This window comes from Lithobates pipiens, unplaced genomic scaffold, assembly GCF_037356315.1.
Source record: "Lithobates pipiens isolate NorthernLeopardFrog02 unplaced genomic scaffold, aLitPip1_a1.2 Scaffold_51, whole genome shotgun sequence".
Lineage (NCBI taxonomy): Eukaryota > Metazoa > Chordata > Amphibia > Anura > Ranidae > Lithobates > Lithobates pipiens.
The window spans coordinates 1723081-1742048 of NW_027507874.1; the positions used below are offsets into that span (position 1 = coordinate 1723081).

The 18968-nt window shown below is 47.7% G+C and overlaps 1 long non-coding RNA gene across 1 annotated transcript in view; it reads right to left on the bottom strand.

Annotated features, from left to right (window-relative positions):
* LOC143957089 (uncharacterized) overlaps positions 1 to 14514 on the bottom strand; it is a 59553-nt gene extending 45039 nt beyond the window's left edge. Inside the window, exon 1 of the long non-coding RNA XR_013270054.1 lies at positions 14361 to 14514. This is a non-coding gene — a long non-coding RNA (uncharacterized LOC143957089). The remainder of the gene's footprint in view (positions 1 to 14360) is intronic.
* Positions 14515 to 18968: the final 4454 nt, after the last annotated feature.

The following is an 18968-nucleotide window of genomic DNA, read 5'->3' on the forward strand; positions in this document are numbered from 1 at the left end:
GCATTTAAATAGGCCGTCATCTTATTTCATGCTCAACCGTGCACCATCAAACGGGACCACTAGTTCACAACATTAAGCCTCTGACATTGATGGCTCAGCCGACACGTTCAGCTGGCTGATACCGTTCACATTTATAATGATGTGTTGCTTTCCATTCTCCGCAGAATGGGGTTCCTCAGCATTTAAATAGGCCATCATCTTATATCATGCTCGACCGTGCACCATCAAACTGGACCACTATTTATACGCTTTAAGCCTCTGACATTGATGGTTCAGCCGACACGTTCAGCTGGCTAATGCCGTTCACATTTATAATGATGTGCTGCTTTCCATTCTCCGCAGAATGGGGTTCCTCAGCATTTAAATAGGCCATCATCTTATTTCATGCTCGACCGTGCACCATCAAACGTGACCACTAGTTCTCCGCTTTGAGCCTCTGACAATGATGGCTCAGCCGACATGTTCAGCTGGCTGATGCCGTTCACATTTATAATGATGCGCTGCTTTCCATTCTCCGCAGAATGGGGTTCCTCAGAAATTAAATAGTCCCTTTTCATTATGCTCGAGCATGCACCATCAAACGTGACCACTAGTTCCCAGATTTAAGCCTCTGATATGGATGGCTCAGCCGACACGTTCAGCTGGCTGATGCTTTTCACATTTATAATAATGCGCTGCTTTCCATTCTCCGCAGAATGGGGTTCCTCAGCATTTAAATAGGCCGTCATCTTATTTCATGCTCAACCGTGCACCATCAAACGGGACCACTAGTTCACAACTTTAAGCCTCTGACATTGATAGCTCAGCCGACACGTTCAGCTGGCTGATACCGTTCACATTTATAATGATGTGCTGCTTTCCATTCTCCGCAGAATGGGGTTCCTCAGCATTTAAATAGGCCGTCATCTTATATCATGCTCGACCGTGCCCCATCAAACTGGACCACTAGTTCACAACTTTAAGCCTCTGATATTGATGGTTCAGCCGACACGTTCAGCTGGCTGATGCTGTTCACATTTATAATGTGCTGCTTTCCATTCTCCGCAGAATGGGGTTCCTCAGCATTTAAATAGGCCGTCATCTTATTTCATGCTCAACCGTGCACCATCAAACAGGACCACTATTTATACAATTTAAGCCTCTGACATTGATGGCTCAGCCGACACGTTCAGCTGGCTGATGCTTTTCACATTTATAATGATGCGCTGCTTTCCATTCTCCGCAGAATGGTGTTCCTCAGCATTTAAATAGGCCGTCATCTTATTTCATGCTCAACCGTGCACCATCAAACAGGACCACTATTTATACGCTTTAAGCCTCTGACATTGATGGCTCAGCCGACACGTTCAGCTGGCTGATGCCGTTCACATTTATAATGATGCGCTGCTTTCCATTCTCCGCAGAATGGGGTTCCTCAGCATTTAAATAGGCCGTCATCTTATTTCATGCTCAACCGTGCACCAAACGGGACCACTATTTCACAACTTTAAGCCTCTGACATTGATGGTTCAGCCGACACGTTCAGCTGGCTGATGCTGTTCACATTTATAATGTGCTGCTTTTCATTCTCCACAGAATGGGGTTCCTCAGCATTTAAATAGGCCGTCATCTTATTTCATGCTCAACCGTGCACCATCAAACAGGACCACTAGTTCACAACATTAAGCCTCTGACATTGATGGCTCAGCCAACACGTTCAGCTGGCTGATACCGTTCACATTTATAATGATGTGCTGCTTTCCATTCTCCGCAGAATGGGGTTCCTCAGCATTTAAATAGGCCATCATCTTATTTCATGCTCGACCGTGCACCATCAAACGTGACCACTAGTTCTCCGCTTTGAGCCTCTGACAATGATGGCTCAGCCGACATGTTCAGCTGGCTGATGCCGTTCACATTTATAATGATGCGCTGCTTTCCATTCTCCGCAGAATGGGGTTCCTCAGCATTTAAATAGGCCGTCATCTTATTTCATGCTCGACCGTGCACCATCAAACGGGACCACTAGTTCACAACTTTAAGCCTCTGATATTGATGGTTCAGCCGACACGTTCAGCTGGCTGATGCTGTTCACATTTATAATGTGCTGCTTTCCATTCTCCGCAGAATGGGGTTCCTCAGCATTTAAATAGGCCGTCATCTTATTTCATGCTCAACCGTGCACCATCAAACAGGACCACTATTTATACGCTTTAAGCCTCTGACATTGATGGTTCAGCCGACACGTTCAGCTGGCTGATGCTGTTCACATTTATAATGATGTGCTGCTTTCCATTCTCCGCAGAATGGGGTTCCTCAGCAATTAAATAGTCCCTTTTCATTATGCTCGAGCATGCACCATCAGACGTGACCACTAGTTCCCAGATTTAAGCCTCTGATATGGATGGCTCAGCCGACACGTTCAGCTGGCTGATGCTGTTCACATTTATAATGTGCTGCTTTCCATTCTCCACAGAATGGGGTTCCTCAGCATTTAAATAGGCCGTCATCTTATTTCATGCTCGACCGTGCACCAAACGGGACCACTATTTATACGCTTTAAGCCTCTGACATTGATGGCTCAGCCGACACGTTCAGCTGGCTGATGCCGTTCACATTTATAATGATGCGCTGCTCTCCATTCTCCGCAGAATGGGGTTCCTCAGCATTTAAATAGGCCGTCATCTTATTTCATGCTCAACCGTGCACCAAACGGGACCACTATTTCACAACTTTAAGCCTCTGACATTGATGGTTCAGCCGACACGTTCAGCTGGCTGATGCTGTTCACATTTATAATGTGCTGCTTTTCATTCTCCACAGAATGGGGTTCCTCAGCATTTAAATAGGCCGTCATCTTATTTCATGCTCAACCGTGCACCATCAAACAGGACCACTAGTTCACAACATTAAGCCTCTGACATTGATGGCTCAGCCGACACGTTCAGCTGGCTGATACCGTTCACATTTATAATGATGTGCTGCTTTCCATTCTCCGCAGAATGGGGTTCCTCAGCATTTAAATAGGCCATCATCTTATTTCATGCTCGACCGTGCACCATCAAACGTGACCACTAGTTCTCCGCTTTGAGCCTCTGACAATGATGGCTCAGCCGACATGTTCAGCTGGCTGATGCCGTTCACATTTATAATGATGCGCTGCTTTCCATTCTCCGCAGAATGGGGTTCCTCAGCATTTAAATAGGCCGTCATCTTATTTCATGCTCGACCGTGCACCATCAAACGGGACCACTAGTTCACAACTTTAAGCCTCTGATATTGATGGTTCAGCCGACACGTTCAGCTGGCTGATGCTGTTCACATTTATAATGTGCTGCTTTCCATTCTCCGCAGAATGGGGTTCCTCAGCATTTAAATAGGCCGTCATCTTATTTCATGCTCAACCGTGCACCATCAAACAGGACCACTATTTATACGCTTTAAGCCTCTGACATTGATGGTTCAGCCGACACGTTCAGCTGGCTGATGCTGTTCACATTTATAATGATGTGCTGCTTTCCATTCTCCGCAGAATGGGGTTCCTCAGCAATTAAATAGTCCCTTTTCATTATGCTCGAGCATGCACCATCAGACGTGACCACTAGTTCCCAGATTTAAGCCTCTGATATGGATGGCTCAGCCGACACGTTCAGCTGGCTGATGCTGTTCACATTTATAATGTGCTGCTTTCCATTCTCCACAGAATGGGGTTCCTCAGCATTTAAATAGGCCGTCATCTTATTTCATGCTCGACCGTGCACAATCAAACGGGACCACTAATTCTCCGCTTTGAGCCTCTGACAATGATGGCTCAGCCGACACGTTCAGCTGGCTGATACCATTCACATTTATAATGTGCTGCTTTCCATTCTCCGCAGAATGGGGTTCCTCAGCATTTAAATAGGCCGTCATCTTATTTCATGCTCGACCGTGCACCATCAAACGGGACCACTAGTTCACAACTTTAAGCCTCTGACAATGATGGCTCAGCCGACACGTTCAGCTGGCTGATACCATTCACATTTATAATGATGCGCTGCTTTCCATTCTCCGCAGAATGGGGTTCCTCAGCATTTAAATAGGCCGTCATCTTATTTCATGCTCGACTGTGCACCATCAATCAGGACCACTGTTTCTCCGCTTTAAGCCTCTGACATTGGTGTCTCAGCCGACACGTTCAGCTGGCTGATGCTGTTCACATTTATAATGTGCTGCTTTCCATTCTCTGCAGAATGGGATTCCTCAGCATTTAAATAGGCCGTCATCTTATTTCATGCTCGACCGTGCACCATCAAACGTGACCACTACTTCTCCGCTTTGAGCCTCTGACATTGATGGCTCAGCCGACACGTTCAGCTGGCTGATACCGTTCACATTTATAATGATGCGCTGCTTTCCATTCTCCGCAGAATGGGGTTCCTCAGCATTTAAATAGGCCGTCATCTTATTTCATGCTCGACCGTGCACCATCAAAAGGGACCACTAGTTCACAACTTTAAGCCTCTGACATTGATAGCTCAGCCGACACGTTCAGCTGGCTGATACCGTTCTCATTTATAATGATGTGCTGCTTTCCATTCTCCGCAGAATGGGGTTCCTCAGCATTTAAATAGGCCGTCATCTTAATTCATGCTCGACCGTGCACCATCAAACGTGACCACTAGTTCTCCGCTTTGAGCCTCTGACATTGATGGCTCAGCCGACACGTTCAGCTGGCTGATACCGTTCACATTTATAATGATGCGCTGCTTTCCATTCTCCGCAGAATGGGGTTCCTCAGCATTTAAATAGGCCGTCATCTTATTTCATGCTCGACCGTGCACCATCAAAAGGGACCACTAGTTCACAACTTTAAGCCTCTGACATTGATGGTTCAGCCGACACGTTCAGCTGGCTGATGCTGTTCACATTTATAATGATGTGCTGCTTTCCATTCTCCGCAGAATGGGTTTCCTCAGCATTTAAATAGGCCGTCATCTTATTTCATGCTCGACCGTGCACCATCAAACGGGACCACTAGTTCACAACTTTAAGCCTCTGATATTGATGGTTCAGCCGACACGTTCAGCTGGCTGATGCTGTTCACATTTATAATGTGCTGCTTTCCATTCTCCGCAGAATGGGGTTCCTCAGCATTTAAATAGGCCGTCATCTTATTTCATGCTCAACCGTGCACCATCAAACGGGACCACTATTTCTCTGCTTTAAGCCTCTGACATTGATGGCTCAGCCGACACGTTCAGCTGGCTGATGCCGTTCACATTTATAATGATGCGCTGCTTTCCATTCTCCGCAGAATGGGGTTCCTCAGCATTTAAATAGGCCGTCATCTTATTTCATGCTCGACCGTGCACCACCAAACGGGACCACTAGTTTACAACTTTAAGCCTCTGACATTGATAGCTCAGCCGACACGTTCAGCTGGCTGATACCGTTCACATTTATAATGATGCGCTGCTTTCCATTCTCCGCAGAATGGGGTTCCTCAGCAATTAAATAGGCCGTCATCTTATTTCATGCTCAACCGTGCACCATCAAACAGGACCACTATTTATACGCTTTAAGCCTCTGACATTGATGGTTCAGCCGACACGTTCAGCTGGCTGATGCCGTTCACATTTATAATGATGTGCTGCTTTCCATTCTCCGCAGAATGGGGTTCCTCAGCATTAAAATAGGCCATCATCTTATTTCATGCTCAACCGTGCACCATCAAACAGGAACACTATTTATACGCTTTAAGCCTCTGACATTGATGGTTCAGCCGACACGTTCAGCTGGCTGATGCCGTTCACATTTATAATGATGTGCTGCTTTCCATTCTCCGCAGAATGGGGTTCCTCAGCATTTAAATAGGCCGTCATCTTATTTCATGCTTGACCGTGCACCATCAAACGGGACCACTAGTTTACAACTTTAAGCCTCTGACATTGATAGCTCAGCCGACACGTTCAGCTGGCTGATACCGTTCACATTTATAATGATGTGCTGCTTTCCATTCTCCGCAGAATGGGGTTCCTCAGCAATTAAATAGTCCCTTTTCATTATGCTCGAGCATGCACCATCAAACGTGACCACTAGTTCCCAGATTTAAGGCTCTGATATGGATGGCTCAGCCGACACGTTCAGCTGGCTGATGCTGTTCACATTTATAATGTGCTGCTTTCCATTCTCCGCAGAATGGAGTTCCTCAGCATTTAAATAGGCCGTCATCTTATTTCATGCTCAACCGTGCACCATCAAACGGGACCACTAGTTTACAACTTTAAGCCTCTGACATTGATAGCTCAGCCGACACGTTCAGCTGGCTGATACCGTTCACATTTATAATGATGTGCTGCTTTCCATTCTCCACAGAATGGGGTTCCTCAGCATTTAAATAGGCCATCATCTTATTTCATGCTCGACCGTGCACCATCAAACGGGACCACTAGTTCACAACTTTAAGCCTCTGATATTGATGGCTCAGCCGACACGTTCAGCTGGCTGATGCTGTTCACATTTATAATGTGCTGCTTTCCATTCTCCGCAGAATGGGGTTCCTCAGCATTTAAATAGGCCGTCATCTTATTTCATGCTCGACCGTGCCCCATCAAACGGGACCTCTATTTCTCTGCTTTAAGCCTCTGACATTGATAGCTCAGCCGACACGTTCAGCTGGCTGATGCCGTTCACATTTATAATGATGCGCTGCTTTCCATTCTCCGCAGAATGGGGTTCCTCAGCATTTAAATAGGCCATCATCTTATTTCATGCTCGACCTTGCACCATCAAACGTGACCACTAGTTCTCCGCTTTGAGCCTCTGACAATGATGGCTCAGCCGACACGTTCAGCTGGCTGATACCGTTCACATTTATAATGATGTGCTGCTTTCCATTCTCCGCAGAATGGGGTTCCTCAGCATTTAAATAGGCCGTCATCTTATTTCATGCTCGACCGTGCACCATCAAACGTGACCACTAGTTCTCCGCTTTGAGCCTCTGACAATGATGGTTCAGCCGACACGTTCAGCTGGCTGATGCTGTTCACATTTATAATGTGCTGCTTTCCATTCTCCGCAGAATGGGGTTCCTCAGCAATTAAATAGTCCCTTTTCATTATGCTCGAGCATGCACCATCAAACGTGACCACTAGTTCCCAGATTTAAGCCTCTGATATGGATGGCTCAGCCGACACGTTCAGCTGGCTGATGCCATTCACATTTATAATGATGCGCTGCTTTCCATTCTCCGCAGAATGGGGTTCCTCAGCATTTAAATAGGCCGTCATCTTATTTCATGCTCATCCGTGCACCATCAAACAGGACCACTATTTATACGCTTTAAGCCTCTGACATTGATGGCTCAGCCGACACGTTCAGCTGGCTGATGCTGTTCACATTTATAATGTGCTGCTTTCCATTCTCCGCAGAATGGGGTTCCTCAGCATTTAAATAGGCCGTCATCTTATTTCATGCTCAACCGTGCACCATCAAACGGGACCACTATTTCACAACTTTAAGCCTCTGACATTGATGGTTCAGCCGACACGTTCAGCTGGCTGATGCTGTTCACATTTATAATGTGCTGCTTTCCATTCTCCATAGAATGGGGTTCCTCAGCATTTAAATAGGCCGTCATCTTATTTCATGCTCAACCGTGCACCATCAAACGGGACCACTAGTTCACAACATTAAGCCTCTGACATTGATGGCTCAGCCGACACGTTCAGCTGGCTGATACCGTTCACATTTATAATGATGTGTTGCTTTCCATTCTCCGCAGAATGGGGTTCCTCAGCATTTAAATAGGCCATCATCTTATATCATGCTCGACCGTGCACCATCAAACTGGACCACTATTTATACGCTTTAAGCCTCTGACATTGATGGTTCAGCCGACACGTTCAGCTGGCTAATGGCGTTCACATTTATAATGATGTGCTGCTTTCCATTCTCCGCAGAATGGGGTTCCTCAGCATTTAAATAGATCATCATCTTATTTCATGCTCGACCGTGCACCATCAAACGTGACCACTAGTTCTCCGCTTTGAGCCTCTGACAATGATGGCTCAGCCGACATGTTCAGCTGGCTGATGCCGTTCACATTTATAATGATGCGCTGCTTTCCATTCTCCGCAGAATGGGGTTCCTCAGAAATTAAATAGTCCCTTTTCATTATGCTCGAGCATGCACCATCAAACGTGACCACTAGTTCCCAGATTTAAGCCTCTGATATGGATGGCTCAGCCGACACGTTCAGCTGGCTGATACCGTTCACATTTATAATGATGTGCTGCTTTCCATTCTCCGCAGAATGGGGTTCCTCAGCATTTAAATAGGCCGTCATCTTATTTCATGCTCAACCGTGCACCATCAAACGGGACCACTAGTTCACAACATTAAGCCTCTGACATTGATGGCTCAGCCGACACGTTCAGCTGGCTAATGGCGTTCACATTTATAATGATGTGCTGCTTTCCATTCTCCGCAGAATGGGGTTCCTCAGCATTTAAATAGGCCGTCATCTTATTTCATGCTCGACCGTGCACCATCAAACGGGACCACTAGTTCACAACTTTAAGCCTCTGATATTGATGGTTCAGCCGACACGTTCAGCTGTCTGATGCTGTTCACATTTATAATGTTGTGCTGCTTTCCATTCTCCGCAGAATGGGGTTCCTTAGCATTTAAATAGGCCATCATCTTATTTCATGCTCGACCGTGCACCATCAAACGGGACCACTAGTTCACAACTTTAAGCCTCTGACATTGATGGTTCAGACGACACGTTCAGCTGGCTGATGCTGTTCACATTTATAATGTGCTGCTTTCCATTCTCCGCAGAATGGGGTTCCTCAGCATTTAAATAGGCCGTCATCTTATTTCATGCTCAACCATGCACCATCAAACAGGACCACTATTTATACGCTTTAAGCCTCTGACATTGATGGCTCAGCCGACACATCAGCTGGCTGATGCTGTTCACATTTATAATGTGCTGCTTTCCATTCTCCGCAGAATGGGGTTCCTCAGCATTTAAATAGGCCGTCATCTTATTTCATGCTTGACCGTGCACCATCAAACGGGACCACTAGTTTACAACTTTAAGCCTCTGACATTGATAGCTCAGCCGACACGTTCAGCTGGCTGATACCGTTCACATTTATAATGATGTGCTGCTTTCCATTCTCCGCAGAATGGGGTTCCTCAGCAATTAAATAGTCCCTTTTCATTATGCTCGAGCATGCACCATCAAACGTGACCACTAGTTCCCAGATTTAAGCCTCTGATATGGATGGCTCAGCCGACACTTCAGCAGGCTGATACCGTTCACATTTATAATGTGTTGCTTTCCATTCTCCACAGAATGGAGTTCCTCAGCATTTAAATAGGCCGTCATCTTATTTCATGCTCGACTGTGCACCATCAATCAGGACCACTGTTTCTCCGCTTTAAGCCTCTGACATTGGTGTCTCAGCCGACATGTTCAGCTGGCTGATGCTGTTCACATTTATAATGTGCTGCTTTCCATTCTCTGCAGAATGGGATTCCTCAGCATTTAAATAGGCCATCATCTTATTTCATGCTCGACCGTGCACCATCAAACGTGACCACTAGTTCTCAACTTTAATCCTCTGACATTGGTGGCTCGGCCGACACATTCAGCTAGCTGATGTTGCTACAAGGCTGTATTTATGACCCAGTCCTCAACCCTCCTCCTTTCTCAGCATGGACTTGGGACCGGCCACGGTGGAGTTAACAAAAGCACTGTACACTGAAAATATGATCCCCTCTCCATATTCTTTGCCATCTTTGTCCATCTCATCCCACAGCACTCTACTTGTCCATTTTCTTTTATGCTCAAGTGTGCACCATCACATGGGACGATTAGTTCTCAACTTTAAGCCTCTGACATCGATGGCTCAGCTGACACCTTCAGCTGGCTGATGCTCTTCACAATTATAATCATGTGATAATAAATTGGTGATATTTCCACGGTATCAGTGAATAAATAATTTATAGAAGCAAATTAGTCACTGTAATTACATATAGTGTATAGAAATGTGGAAGTGAAGTGACGCTGCATTGCTAATACTGATAGAAATATATACAGATAGTGAGGTTTTTATATACATATAAAAGCATAATTAAATTCAGTGATAATTTACCAATTCAATATAAGTCAATTACAAGAAACCCAATTCTTTAAGTAAATGAATATACATATATATATATATATATATATATATATATACACACACAATAATACATTCATAATCCTCCAAGTATTAAAGAAATGTTCCATAATTCTTCAAAATTACAAATAAACATAATATCAACAGAGGCGGTCTGACCATTCAGTCATTAGGACGCCGACCGAGGGCCCGCGGCCAGTAGGGGGCCCGTGAGAAGCTCCTGTCTGAACCAGTGTGCCGAGGGATCAGGGCTGTTAGATGAGCCCAATCCCCTGCCGAACTGTACATCAGCACTGTGAGAAGCTTGTCAGCCTCAAAAGTGGACGTAAAGGGCAGGGGAGTGTGCTGTGCTCTCTGCTTCCCCCTACAGTGCAGTACCCGGCTGAATGAAGAAGCTGGAAAGGAACAGTACGGTGCTAAAAGCTAGATTCGTTTTAAAAGGGCTTTATTCATGTGTCTTTGCATGTGTGTCTGTATGTGTGTGTGCGTGTGTCTGTATGTATGCATGTATGTGTATGCATGTGTCTGTGTGTGCGTGTGTATGTGTCTTTATGTGTGTATGTGCATATGTATGTATGCCTGTATGCATGTATGTGTAGGCATGTGTGTGTGTCTATGTGTCTGTATGAGTGTGTGTGTGCATGTGTCTGTATGTGTGTGCATGTGTCTGTATGTATGTGTATGCATGTGTCTGGATGTGTGTGTATGTGTGTGTGTATGTGTCTGTATGTGTGTGTGCATGTGTCTGTATTTGTGTGCATGTATATCTGTATGTATGTGTATGCATGTGTATACACGTGTCTGTATGTATGTATGTGTGTGCATGTGTCTGTATGTATGTGTATGCATGTGTGTACACGTGTCTGTATGTATGTATGTGTATGCATGTGTGTACACGTGTCTATATGTATGTGTGTGCATGTGTCTGTATGTATGTGTATGCATTTGTTTTGTATGTGTGTGCCTGTGCATGTGTCTGTATGTGTGTGCGTGTGTCTGTTAGAGTTGGGCGATTTAAAAAAAAAAATCTGCAATTAAAAAAAAAAAAAAAAAAATTCAAAACGAGTTTTTTTTTTTTTTTTGATGGACAACGCGACGGTCCCGAGGAGCTGCGGGCAGGAGTTTTTAGGCAAGGCCGTAGCTTCGGCCTAGTCTGCGGCGTCCAGCCTCGCGGACTAGGCCAAAGCCGCGGCCGCGCCTAAAAACTCCTGCCCGCAGCTTCTCAGGACCGGCACAGTGTCAGCGCCAGTCCTGGTGAAATTTAAAAAAAAATAAAATAAAAAAAAAAAATCGAAAAAATAGATTTGCCGAAATTTTGAATCGATTTGGCCTCTCCACCCGATTCAAGATTTAAATTGATTTTTTCCCCAGCCCTAGTGTCTGTCTGTATGTATATATGTGTGTGCATGTTTCTGTACGTGTCTGTATGCATGTGTCTGTATGTGTGTGTGTGCATGTGTGTATGTGCCTGCATGTGTGTGCATGTGTCTGTGTGTATGTTACATTTAATCCTGCCCCCCCCTATTCTTGTACCATCAGAACTGCTTTTGTAGAGCTTGTGTGTGAAAGCAGCCAGGACTGCTGCTCCTCTGAAAAGCAGGTCATGCACATATCGCTTTTTAGAGGCATTTGAAAGGCAGTAAAGAGGCATTATGTTGCCTCCTCAACACCTGTTTTAAGCCCGTAAATTCAGCATCACTATACCGCAACTGTGCAACCCCGACAGTTGCGGGGTAATTGCAGTGCAGGCCCATTCACCCTGGGTATACCTCCAGCTGCAGCCACAGCATGTGTACACCCCCAGCTGCTCCCTCTGCAGCTAAAGGGGGAGAAGTTGGGAGTTGTAAAAACAGCTTAACCATGTGGTTTTACTGCCCCCTTCAACCTGACATATGAACAAGCCATTGGTTCACATCTGTGTTGCTGTGTGTAGGGCAGCCTATTCATTTCAATGGGCTTCCCTACCCACAAAAATGCTTTTTTTTTTTAATTGCACTGCACCAAAAGAACCTCACGTTTTCCAATGTGTGGGGTACCATTAAGAATTAACGGTACCCCTAAAGAGCAGAGCATTCGTCTGTGTGTCGGGAACGAGAGCAACAAAGGCAAGAGAATTTTTGTTGGGCCGTGTATTAGTGCTCGGACAGACACACTCAGACCGAATTTTAATGGTTCAAAGAATGTCAGGAAAAACGAGCGGCCCTCGCGCATGTTCACTTCGTCAAATCTGGCCCTCTTTGAAAAAAGTTTGGACACCCCTGTCCTAAGAGATGCTGCTAGCAGTGCTGCGGTGGAACTTTCAGGGTCGCTGCAGTCGACTAGGCCCTGCCATTCTGCCGCTGTGGGGGGGAGGGGGCAAGACACAGCATACCCCCCCGCACCTCTGGCTTTCAGTTTGGGATGCAGTGGTGGGAGGTGGCGATCGGCAGCTCTATGGTGCTCACACCATCTCCCTGGGGCTTGTATTTCTCCATCAGAGTGTATAGAGTGGAGAGAGGAGGGGCCTCTGACCCGGGCAGCTGCAAGTTTCACTCTTCAGTGTACAAGTGAGTCGCTCTGCTTGTACGTTGTTGCCAACTGCTGCCCGGGTCAGAGGCCCCTCCCCTCTCCACTGTACAGAATCAGGAAGAGAACTACAAGCCCCAGGGAGATCCCGCGGTCCACAGGCACCATAGAGCTGCTGATCGCCATCTCCCACCTCCCCCTGTGCTGGGGGTTGGAGGTACACAGACAGCCAGGCACAGAGGAACCTCTGGGGGGGGGTTAAGTTTGGGAACCCTGATGTATGGGGGGGGGCTCTCTGGGGGCCCTGATGTAAGGGGGGGCTCTCTGGGGTCCCTGATGTAAGGGGGGGCTCTCTGGGGACCCTGATGTAAGGGGGGCTCTCTGGGGACCCTGATGTATGGGGGGCTCTCTGGGGACCCTGATGTAGGGGGGCTCTCTGGGGACCCTGATGTATGGGGGGCTCTCCGGGGACCCTGATGTAAGGGGGGCTCTCCGGGGACCCTGATGTAAGGGGGGCTCTCTGGGGACCCTGATGTATGGGGGGGCTCTCTGGGGACCCTGATGTATGGGGCGGCTCTCTGGGGACCCTGATGTATGGGGGGGCTCTCTGGGGGCCCTGATGTATGGGTGGTTCTCTGTGGACCCTGATGTAAGGGGGGGCTCTCTGGGGACCCTGATGTAGGGGGGCTCTCTGGGGACCCTGATGTAAGGGGGGCTCTCTGGGGACCCTGATGTATGGGGGGGCTCTCCGGGGACCCTGATGTAAGGGGGGCTCTCTGGGGACCCTGATGTATGGGGGGGCTCTCTGGGGACCCTGATGTATGGGGGGGCTCTCTGGGGACCCTGATGTATGGGGGGGGCTCTCTGGGGGCCCTGATGTATGGGTGGTTCTCTGTGGACCCTGATGTAAGGGGGGGCTCTCTGGGGACCCTGATGTAAGGGGGGCTCTCTGGGGACCCTGATGTAAGGGGGGCTCTCCGGGGACCCTGATGTATGGGGGGGCTCTCTGGGGACCCTGATGTATGGGGGGCTCTCTGGGGACCCTGATGTAAGGGGGCTCTCTGGGGACCCTGAAATAAGGAGGGGGTCAGGGTCTCTCTGGGGACCCTGATGTATGGGGGGTTCTCTGTGGACACTGATGTAAGGGGGGCTCTCTGGGGACCCTGATGTAAGGGGGGCTCTCTGGGGATCCTGACGTAAGGGGGGGCTCTCCGGGGACCCTGACTTAAGGGGGGGCTTGTTTACATCGCCATACCACTGTTCGGCCTCTGTTGGAAACAAACAATCATCAGGGGCCCGGTGGACATCGGGGTCCGCTGAAGCAGCTGATTAGCTCTCGGTGTCTCTAATCACAGCAGCAGCGAGTCAAAACAGCGCTCAGATCCACAAGTGCAGAATCAAGTACCTGTACATCATTCTGCTCACAGGAGACGCAGCCCCACAGTTAATATACGTGGTTAATGTGAGTTTATTTTTCTTACCTCTTTAAACATTTATTTTGAACATACAGTTCCCACCTCTTTCTAGCCAAAGCCCCACCCCCTTCAATCCCATGTGTTTGTTAGTTTAGCAGGATGTGATCGCTCAGTCCCGCCCATTCTCCTGAACACACCAATCTGGTTTCAATATGTACCGGGTAGGCGGAGCAGTTACGCCTCTAGTTTAAACCGGCCCCGCCCCTGTCGTCCTATCTCCTACCTTTTGCTGTATTGTGGGATGTCCTTTGCCTCATTAAAGATGTCCGCTCCTACCTCCTAATGCTTCCTGCCACCTATTCTGTACTTGTACATAGTAATCTGGGATCACGCTGTTACATTGGACGGAGCGCAGACACACTGAACCGCTCCTGTGGGCGGCTTGCTGCATACTAATTCCTCTCTGAGCTCAGCGCGTTTATAACGGCTCTGCCCCTCTGTGACGTCACTCGCTTACTACAGTCTCGCTCGAGGCCCCGCCCCTCTCCGGAGCTGGCTCCGCCCCCAATCCTATCCTCCGCCGTTGTGTGTAGAATATTTAACCGTTTCATGACTACGCCTATTTTTGACATTTGGTGTTTACAAGTTAAAACCCATATTTTTTGCTAGAAAATTACTTGGAACCCCCAAACATTATATATATAATTTTTTTAGCAGAGACTCTAGAGAATAAAACGGTGATTGTTGCAATATTTTATGTCACACAGTATTTGTGCAGCAGTGTTTTAAACACCACTTTTTGGGAAAAGGGACACTTTTATGAATTAAAAAAAAAAATGAAACAGTAAAATTAGCCCAAATGTTTTGCATAATGTGAAAGATAATGTTACGCCGAGTAAATAGATACCAAATATGTCACACTTTATAATTGCACGCACTCGTGGAATGACGACATAGGTGACGCTTAAATTTTTTTTCCGATTACCAGGTTAGAGTTAGAGTTACAGAGGAGGTCTAGTGCTAGAATTATTGCTCTCACTCTGACGAACGTGGCGATACTTCACATGTGTGATTTGAACACCGTTTACACATGCGGTTAATTTTTTATTTTCTCTTATTTATTTTAATATTAATAAATTGTTTAAAAAAAAATAAAAATGATGTCGCTTCCGTGTTTACAATTACGGCTTCATTCCAGTCCCTCCCTAGATGCCGGAGGCATCGGATGTGCGATCGGTGCTCCCCGCTTGAACGGGAGCCCCGGTAAGAGCGGCGGGAGGCGGGACGTCCCCTCCCACTCCTCCGGCATAACAGCCGAGCGGCTTTTAGCCGTATTGGTTGTTATGGCTGGAAAGCCAATCGCCGGCTCTGAAAAACAGTACCGGGATGATGCCTGCAGGTGCGGGCATCATCCCGGTATAACCCCCGGAAGCCGACTACGCACATCTGCGTACGCTCGTTGGCAAAGGGTTAAACATAATTAACCTAAAGTGAAAGCACAGTGCTGTGCTCTTTGTCTCCCCCTACAGTGCAGTACCGGGCAGAAAGAGCCAAGGTAAAGGTCTGCCATTTTTTATCACTATCTATCTACTGTATGTGTGCATGTATGTATGCATGTACAGTATGTATGTGAGTGTGCATGTGTTTATCAGTGGCGGTGTGTTCATAAGAGCGCACAGGTGCCGCCCCCTCTCTCCAGCCACCCAATCTATGAACAATAGATAGATTCATGAATAGCATGGCCACCACTGCCACCCCCATATTTAGGCGTCTAAACCCTTTTCCGGCACCTGAATTACAGTGGCGGGGGGTGTTTTTTGAAGCACCTGATTAGGGCCATAGGCTCTAATAGGCTTCAAAATTGGTGAACTGTGAGTGCCGTGCTTGACGCACACAGCCCACCCAGGTGTGTTAGAAAATAAATTAATATTCACTTTCCTAGCACTAAAACCGCCTTCCCGCCAATTATGTGTGCGGGTCTTTTACCCGTCGCCTGATAGGCGACAAATAGCTGCGCCTATCGTTTCAGCCAATCAGGAGGAGAGAATGAGAGATGAGTTCGGCAGGAGACACATGGAGGACCCCGCTCATGGCCGTTACTCGCTGCCCCGCAGAGACAGGGTAAGTGCCGGGCAGTGCAAGGGGGACAAACGGAGGGGGATTTACAGTGGTGGCATTTAATGGGCACAGTGGCGGCATTTGATGGGCACAGCGGTTGCAATGGATGGGTTTCTTTCAGTTTGTTTACGCTCCGCCTAAAAATTTTGAGCAGCAGCCGCCACTGGTTTAAATGTGCATGCATATGTGTGTGTACCATTTTATGTACCGTATTTATCGGTGTATAACACGCGCTGGCGTATAACACACACCCCAAGTTTAGGAGGGAATTTTAAGGAAAAAAACTTTTAGGAGGGAAATTTAAGGAAAAAAAAAACAACTTACATTTAAATGCCCATCAATGCAGCCTTATCAGTGTCCATCTGAAGCCTTGTCAGTGTCATTTGCAGCCTTGTCATGCAGCCTGTCCATCATTGCAGCCTTGTCATGCAGCCTGTCCGTCATTGCAGCCTTGTCATGCAGCCTGTCCGTCATTGCAGCCTTGTCATGCAGCCTGTCCGTCATTGCAGCCTTGTCATGCAGCCTGTCCGTCATTGCAGCCTTGTCATGCAGCCTGTGTGTCATGCAGCCTTGTGCATCTTTGTCCCCTCAGTGATAATGTCAGCTTTTATTTTTAAAAATGGCGCCGCCAAGATGTCCTGTGTATCTTGGCGGCGCCCGGTAGTTCTCGGCCGCCTTTGGCCATACTCGGCCGTACTCGGCGGCTTTTGCCCACCTTCGGCCGTACTTGCCCGCTCTTGGCCCTCCTCGGCGGTTTTCGGCCGCCGAGAACGGCCGAAGGTGGCTGAAAGCCGGGAGAAGGGCCGAAAGCAGTTGAGAGCCCAAAAATCACGGAGAAATCACGGAGGATCTGCGTATAACACGCACCCACAATTTTTCCCTGATTTTAAGGGGAAAAAGGTGTGTGTTATACGCCTATAAATACGGTATGCGCTTTTAATCCTGAACCGCTATATGTGTGCAATTAGAACCTATATTTGTCGTTTTTTTTTTTTATTTCTTGTTTGTTTTTTGCTTGTTCATAGTACCAGCAACTAAATGCTGTTCCTCCGAAAAGTGATCCATGCTCAGATTGCTTTTCAGAGGCATTTGACAGCCGGTAAAGAGGCAATATGTTGCCTACTGACCACCTGTTTTAACCCCTTAAATGCAGCATCACTATCAGGGTGGTTTCAGTGTAGCCCCCTTCACCTAGGGGTGTACTTCAGGGGTGCCCTGACTGAAAAAGGTTGAGAAACACAGACATAGAGGAACCCATCTCTCCATTTTCCTCCTGCAGCTGCCGAATGCCTGTGGGAGGGAGAGGAGAAGCAGTGGGGAAATGGAGTAATCGATTCCTTTATATGCAGCCACCCACTTGTGACCAGCACCGGGTTCGGAGAAAAGAGCCCTGTCCGGGGGTCAGGGGGGCCTTTCATGGTTTCTTGCATCGGGGTCCTGAAGGTTCTAGTTACGCCTCTGACATAAGGAATAATGTAATCACCGCCTGGTATAGTATAACACAATGATCTGGTTGTGGGATTAATTTGTAAGGCACTTTGGTTTCCCTTCATCCCTTATAATATATGGCCGACATGGCTTCAGAAGTGTAGCCTTTTCTCTGGGAATCCTTTAGTAGCCCGTCTCCGCCCGTCTCCTCCCTCGTCTCCACCCTCCTGGTGGTTACAGAGCACGTTGCTTTATAAGCATTAGTTTGGTGGGCGTGCTTTGCTTCCCAGGCTCCTCCCCCTACACTCTCCTCATGGCTGCGGCTGACGGGGACAGTTCTCTGTATCCCATCGCCGTCCTCATCGATGAGCTGCGGAATGAGGAGGTGCAGCTGAGGAGCCATGATACTACTACCACCCCCAGCTGAGGGCAGTGCAGGCCCTCACAGTGTCTGTATAGGGGCCCTTACCCCGAGGGGGGGTCCTTCACCTTCTATTCCTGAAGAGGAAGTGTAACATTGGAGGGGGGGCCCTGAGGTAGAGGGGCCCCTCCTGGTATCAGTATGGAGGAGGAGGGGCCCTTACCATGTATTATGACAGTGTATTGGCCCCTGACCATAAAGGGGGCCCTCAGTCTGCAGGCATGAAGTGGAGGGGCCCTACAGTGGTTAATAAAAGGGGTCCCTCATGGAGTCAGTATGGGGGGTTCTTACCTTTTTAAGAATAAAAATATGATTGCCTCATCTGTATAGGGGGAGCCTGAGGTCATGGCCCCTCAATGTCAGTATGGAGGAGGGGGGCCCCTGTACCCTGAAAAGTGTATTGGCCCCTGACCATCAACGGGACCCTCAGTCTGCAGGCTTGAAGTGGAGGGACCCTACAGTGGTTAATTTGAGTGGACCTTACCCTGTTAGACAAAAGAGGGTGACTTTGACAATAAAAGGGGTCCTGAGGTGGAGGGGCCCCTCACAGTGTCGGTATGGGGGGGCCCTTACTTTGTAGGGTTTAAAAGCATGTTCCCCTAAACAGTATTGGGGTAGACCTGAAGTCACAAACTCACAGGTTCCTGACAGTGTCAGCATGGAGGTGGAGGGGCCCTCACAGTGGTTATTTTGAAGGGGCCTGTAGGACAAATTAGGAGGAGGGGTCCCTCGCAATTCTTAGGCCTTGTTCTGGAGCTTTAAGCAGTAAGGGCCCCTGACAGTGCACAGTAAAGGGAGCCTTTACCATGTATGCCTGAGGAGGGGCCCCTGAAAGAATGCTCTGAGCCCACCCCCTATGATGAATACCATCTGGGGCCCCTTTATATCAGGATTAAAGTGTATGGTATCTGAGATGATGTTGCC